We start from the raw sequence: 7,268 nt of genomic DNA on the forward strand, positions 1-7,268 counted from the left end.
TTATCTTCAAACAATGCAAAAAAACCCCACCAAACACAACCAAAAAACCCTGAACCAAAACCCCACAAAACCAACCCCAAACGGATGTACACCCTTCCACCAGACTTCTAGTCTTTCTCCAACATCACCCCACCACCTTTTTCTTTTGAATGGGTAATAATGATACAAAAATTAAATCGAGAAATGAAGAAAGGCAATTTGAAGAGTTACTCTTGCACAAAACACTGCACTCTGTACATTTATTGGTTAAGATCACCACCAGTCCTCTGCTCTGGCTCTTAACAAATCACAGATTTAGGTAAATATTTGTGTCCCTATATRGAAAGCCAAGTTGTTTTTGCCTGCTGCCACATTCCTGCAGAACAAATGAAGATGCTGCCAGCATGGGGAAGCTCACTGAGGGAAGGAGGCTGAACAGCCCCATGAGCCTGATTTACTGAATAGGACTTAATCTCACAACAAAACCAAGAACATTTACAGAACTAAGTACTTTTGAACTTAAAAGCAAAGCTTGTTTCTCTGACTTCATGTTCTGTCAATTATTTCCTAAGATCCATTCCAAATATCCAAGCTCGTTGCATCAAAAAAAAAATTAGGGATTTCTTTTCCAATAATTATTTTTGTTGAGGCTACAGGAAAAGAAAAAGYTATTTGGGTTTAGTTAATGTCAACATTCAGATAAAAGCTGAAGGATACTTTTATAAMGGGTTTGTTATAGCAATTCCATCATCAAGGTAAAGCACCAGAAGYGTATAGGCAAGCAAATGAACTTAACAAACAATGACTAGTAATTACGGTTTTGTACAGGAAACAAAAATATGGTATGTAATTCTATTTTCCCTGAACACAGTAAGGGATCTACTACTGACTTTGGGGGAACCAGGARTTTATTCATTTGTCTTTTATTAAAGAGGAAAGACTCCTAAAACACTTTGAAAAATAATCCCACAGTTGATTCAGAGGGTGACTATCGTTAGAACACAGGCAAACTTGATGAAGACAGATTGGATGAGAATCTCTCCAGCAACATTCTTACGATTGTTGGCCAAGTTCTCATTCAACTGAAGGAATATTAACTGGATTCMCTGATTTGTAAATGATTTTCACTGTGAGGAGGAGGGAGGGGAGAAGGAGGAGGGATTGATTTTTAGGAATAAATTACTTTGCAGCAATATATCTGAATGCATAGTTTCCCATKTTTAAAGTGTTCCTGTGACCTTACTACTACTAGCAAAGTTCAAGTTCCTAAAAATATTTAATTACTTTAAAATCTGAGAGTATGACCAGCTGTAAACCAATTCCCATTGTGCTTCAGTTGTCAGGAGGAAAAAAACCTCAAACTTAATAATTTTACAGAATATTTCCTGATATGAGAATTAAGGCTTTTCATCAGCACTTGGGTGCAAGTAGCACATCCCAGTAACAGCTCATGTGCCTGCAACCTCGTGTATTCAGGCTTCATCAAGGYAATTGCACATAGGCTTAGTTAAGCACATGCTTCAAGCTTGCAARAACTCATGGAGAGATTTCATAGGCTGGAACGTTACATGTATATAAGTCTTGGTGAAGAGGGGTTTAGAAGCCTTTTGAAGCTGGATTTTATTTGGTTGTTTTGGTTTTTTTCACTGATTGGTGTAGGATAGCGTGCATCAGGTGGTATTGAAGGGAGGTGCATCAAAACCTGATATTAAATGAAGTGCAGCAACACATGCAATTGCTGATCTTGTGCAAACAAGTTTGAAGTAAAGGTCAAGTCCAGCTTAAAACAAGAATTTTCCTGTCTTAGGGTTTAAAAAATACCTTATAAGAATTTTAACTTAGTTTAACATGATCTTTCTTTAGCTCTTACACCATTACATAAAGGTATAATCTCATCCTCCTCAATTATCCCAGTACAGATTTTACTTRGTAGTGACAATACTGTTTTTGGCTAACCCTTCTGCATCTATGTTTTATAATGACTTTTAYGGCCAATGTGAAATCACTGCAGAGAGGCTTCACATGGTTTCRTGAAGACTGTTATAATAATGAACAAAGTAAATCTGAAAAATTTTACTATTTGAAGTAATAATTAAGCTTAATTTAAAAATGTTTAGGTAACAAATATATAAACCTTTCAATAAAAAAAATAAATATAAACTTCTCTGAGTCTATTCTGTAGGAGGAAATTACTCATAATTAGTCATCCTACAGAAAYATTTTTCTCTGCATTTTGCTGCTTTATAACTTATGTCCCTGCACAACCCTCACTGCATTCAAGTAAAATCACTATTGTGGCACCTTTGTCCCACTTGGATGTTTAATTATTACTTGGGTGTTAGATATTTTAATTTTCTTCTGCTACAGACAGGCTCAAGGCATGATCTCTTCTATGACTCCCAGAGAGCAGGATACAACTTTCCGAGCTTACCCAAGCTTTTCAGACTTTTCATACATGCAACTTCATTCTTCCCTTTACTAATGATTACTGAGAATTCTTTAAAATGATCAGCCATGAAGAATATAGCTGGTAATAATTTAAGTGCAAAAACCTCATCTCTAAAACCTTAAAGATTTGGATACAATATGCATTGCCTATCATGTTTTCTCACCTGCCCACCTGGACAAGTCCTTAAACATTTAAAATCTACTCAGGACATAAACCTTATTTTTGGGCGTGAGCTCTTTTTCTCATTTGATCATCATGGCTTCAGCCAACCCCTGTGATGCAAGTATTGATAAAATGGAAAAAAATCTGACATTAATTCCTAAAACTGCAGTCACTGGTTTGTGTTTCAAATTTGATTATGTCAGGTAATGCATCACTACCATTATTCATTCATATGAAATATAGGAATAAGATTATTAAGCCTGAATAAATGAATGAATGGAGTTAGGGAAGAAGAAACACGAAGAATTTAAGATTTAGGTACATATTAGGTACATTAAGTCCTTTTCTCTCTCTTTCATTTTCTCCTGTTGTGGGAGAAAAGAATTGTAACTAATACAATTGTAATTGTAATAATAATTGTAACCTCAACCTGACAGATCAACTTACGTTTCTCTTAAAACAGGAAGCTTTTTTTTAAATGGCACCATGGTATTGGTGTAAATCTGATATATAGTAATCAACAACTGCATGCAGAATAAATTGTAGGGATAGTTGCAAACTCAAGTWAGGAAAACACAGATTTAAGACTACCCAGCATCACTTCATGCATGCACACTGTGCAAACCTGTTTTATTCAATGGGCAATATTTCACAATTTCTTTTTAGAATAATTTTTCAGTCTATGATTCTGAGCTTGTTTGGTTTTTTGTTTTTTTGGTTTTGTTTTTTTTTTTTTAATGTACACACAAGAGTTCTTGTCTTTTCTATGTTTTTCATTGCTGAGGTAACTAACAGTTGCACAAACATTGAGCTAAGTCTACAAACATATTTGTGTTTAAAACTACAGGCATAAAGGTTTGCAAATGTTGTATTTACCCCTCTGTGTCTGCCCCCTAAAAACATTAAGATTTACTGAACTAGTGTTTGTAAGGCTCAGGGAACAAATGAATTTACAGAAAGAAATAGAAAGTTTCAACCTGACCTTGCTGGGAGCTGGACTAGAACTTTCATGAAGTAAAACATTTGCAGAGGACCAGGTAGTACTTTATTATGATTTATTAAATGTCAGTTTATRTGAGTTTTATCGAATATGAGATTAGAGCAGTAGTTATTATATGACAGCACAGTATTCTGTGATTTACTCATGAACTTCTTTCTTCATCTGCAAATACCCTGCAGAGCTGAGGGGAAAACATGGCATCAGCTAAACCAAAGAAATGGAAATGAGAAGAAACATGTTTAAATCTGGACTGAAATCTGGGCACTGGAGAGCTTTATCATGMTCATCTCCTAACCAGTGTTATTGATCTCTCTTAGGGCTGGACTCAGGCTATGAATATGACCTACAAAAGTGGCAAAGATTTTAAACTTTATTATACTGGCTTGGAATTCAGTCTTCACTGGAACAGAAAGGGCAATTATTCAGGGGATATGTGTAAGTCAAAGCAAAAGAAAGGGAACAGGAAGAAAGTGCTAGCAGCCATAGGAGAACACTGGAAAAGAAAACACAGATGGAAAGATCCAAAACACTTCACTGTTCAGTTGGGAAAATGTGGGCTCAGCACTTGGGAAGCTGAGGATAATGGCACACGAACATGTGAGGGATGATACAATTCCCAWCTCTCACAGATACTAGTAAGAATTTCTAGCACAGAGGCTACATTAAAAATTATCATAATTACATTATTTTTAAATTTCTATTCTATTGAAATTTACGGACAAAGAACTTGATGCAAAGGCCACTGGAGGCATCAGGTCTCTACATTTACTTCCACATCCATCCAATAAAGTAAAAACTGGAGTCCTATCTTAAAAGCTTTTGATGGCCGGGCCCAGAGTATATGAGAGACTCCGCTCTGGGATGAAGATCACAGCTGATAACTGTGCATTACTGAGCTTTTTTAGGAAGGGTCATCCTGTCTGCCTGGGCAAAGTTCCTTTGCACAGAATGAAATAAGACTGTGGAATACTCTCCCACAAGAACTAAAGGTAGTGCAAAACTTTTACTATTTGCTTAAGCACAAGGTATGTTACTCTGACCTTGTTTTCCTGTATATAAACCCACTGCACGTTTCCCTGTGAGTCTGTGCATTTGTGTTGGAGAACATCCTGCAAGCTTTTTTTTCCTGGTAACAAACTGACAAAAGACTTGGTCACTGTTGCTGGGATCTATATATTCATTGCAACTCTTGCAAAAAGTAAGACAGAAAGGAATTCTACAATGCCAAAGAGAAACCAAAGAGAAGTTTTGTCTTTATTTGACATSTCTTAGAAAGACAGACCAAGAGAGCCAGGGTTATTTGGCCTGGAAAAGGGAAGGCTCTGGGGAGACCTTATAAGACTTTCACTACCTAAAAAAAGGTTAGAAGAATTAGGAGAGGGACTTTTCACAAGGACCTGTACTGATAGGACAAAGGATAGTGGCTTCAAACTGACACAGGATAGGTTTAGATGAGATTTTAGGAAGAAATTCTTGGCTGTGAGGGTGCTGAGACATTGGAACAGGTTCCTCAGGGAAGCTGCGAATCCCTCATCCCTGGGAGTGTCCAAGACCAGGCTGGATGGGACTGAGAGCCTGYTCTGGGGKAAGGTGTCCCTGCCCATGGCAGGGGCTCACAACTAGATGATGTTTAAGATCCCTTACAACCCAAACCATTCTATCATTCTATGATTTTGCTGCTGCYATTTTTTCAACGAGAAAAACATAGTAACTGCTTCAACTGAGCTGTATCCCAGTATTGTTGATATTTAAACTTTCAGCCAAAAAAAAAATTAACATATTTAAAATCTTAGGAAAAAAAAAGCTAGGCTTGCAAATTCCTTCATCATCCTTTTTACACTTCTGGGATATTTTGTTTTTTTTTTTTTTTTTCCAAATATTGGCCCTGGCACATCCACAGTTCAAAGTTTTGTGCCTCATTAGCTACGGTTTCACTAGCCAAGGCTTAACTACAGAGCTGCAGACACAGARTGCCAGTTTGTGCCTCCACTGCTCTTCAGACACTGTTCATAATGATAAACTGGGATGCAACTGCTGCTTTGTCTGGTTTGGAAAGATCTTGTAGGCTGGTTATATCCCCAGCATTGTTCAGACCACAATTTCAATACAGAAAACATTCAGACCAGAGTGATGGCAGACAATGACAGTCATTTGAAATGAGGTTTGGCAACAAATTTCCTGACAAATGCTCTGGGATAATGCTTGCRGAGAGAAGTGTGCTCTCGGAGATGTGACTTGTTAATTCAGGCTGAGGGAAGAAGATTCAGAGCCGTCATTTATTGGAACCTATTACAGGACTTAATCTGAAGATTTTGACATACTTSCAAGACAAATAGGCTACCATGAGTGAGACACGTTCAATAAGGTGTGTGCTGTAGGAAATGAGGGCTGTAATTGCCATGCTGAGAGAGCTTGTTGTCTATGCAATTTAATGACCTTCTCCTAGCAGTGTCCCTTCTGACACAACGTGATTCAGAGATGAATCATGCCAAGCACATGGGGAGTGTCTTTATCATCACACAGCAGACTTGACCAAATGGTTACTGCTTATTGTCRGCAGACACCGTAGGATTTGAGTCCCACAGAGTAAAACATTAGAAATTGCATTCCTGTAATGCTTGGGCTTCTTCACTAAACATCATAGGGGTGTTCATAGTTTAATTCTTACTCTGCAAATCACAACACTGGCCCAAGTTTTTCAGCACAAGTTTTCTCTTTGCTGTGACAGTGAGTTAGACTGAGATTTGCCCCAGATAGCTCCACTCAGCAGTACAGATTATGACAGAAACAAGAATCAAATCCTATTTGTTCTTAGCCAGCAGTTAACCAAGACACATTTACTTAGTCTTTATAATCTTTTTTGTGAAAGTTTCTTCAGCCATGTAAGAATTTCTGCCACCATTTTCTGACCTCCAACTTCTAATTTTCCCACCTGATACTGAGGTAGAAAAATAAATTTCCTACTTGGCTGCAATCCACATCATTGAGGAAAAAATGTGGAATGACAGAAGTACAAAGACATAGGTCACTTATTGTGCAGGGTTGTGACAACAAAAGAAATATTGACAAAAATACAGGGCATAGAAATTAAACAGCCTTTTTAAGATTTTAAAACCTGTAARATACTGGACTGCACTGCATGTAGCATTTTCCTCTTTTTACCAGCTATACTAAAATCTACAGATGTACTTGACAATGTCCATGGTTATTTCTAGTGCACTACCTTGGGGCTCGAAGAAATCTGGAGATTTTGGTTCCCAGCACATTTTATTGCTACAAGAACAGCAGTTCTTGATACGTAATTTTTGTTTGYTTYGTTWAGAGTGCTTCTGAGTAAGAAGCTGACTAAGATTTGCTTCTTTTGCAGTTCTGGTGTTCTAGGTGGTGCTGTTTTCAGGATGTTCTTACAGATCCATCAATTTGAGTAATTCCATGTAGTGTTACAACCYGGCCTTAAAATCTATGTGTCTGTCYACCKGTTGTGAAGYGTCAGAAAATTCGTGTGACTAAGATTTCTCTCACCTAAGTTAYGAGAAATGCTGTTTCCCTACACACSGTGCAYAGTCTGAGATRGTTACACGAAGAGAAAGGGATTTCAGCACATCAACAGGAGTTTGCAAATATTTCCGGCCTCTCCTTTTGGTCCTTACAGCAATATTTGAAAGCTTGGCTAAGTTT

This window comes from Malurus melanocephalus, unplaced genomic scaffold (genome assembly GCF_030028575.1).
Source record: "Malurus melanocephalus ecotype Western Australia unplaced genomic scaffold, MMel_1.1 scaffold_942, whole genome shotgun sequence".
Lineage (NCBI taxonomy): Eukaryota > Metazoa > Chordata > Aves > Passeriformes > Maluridae > Malurus > Malurus melanocephalus.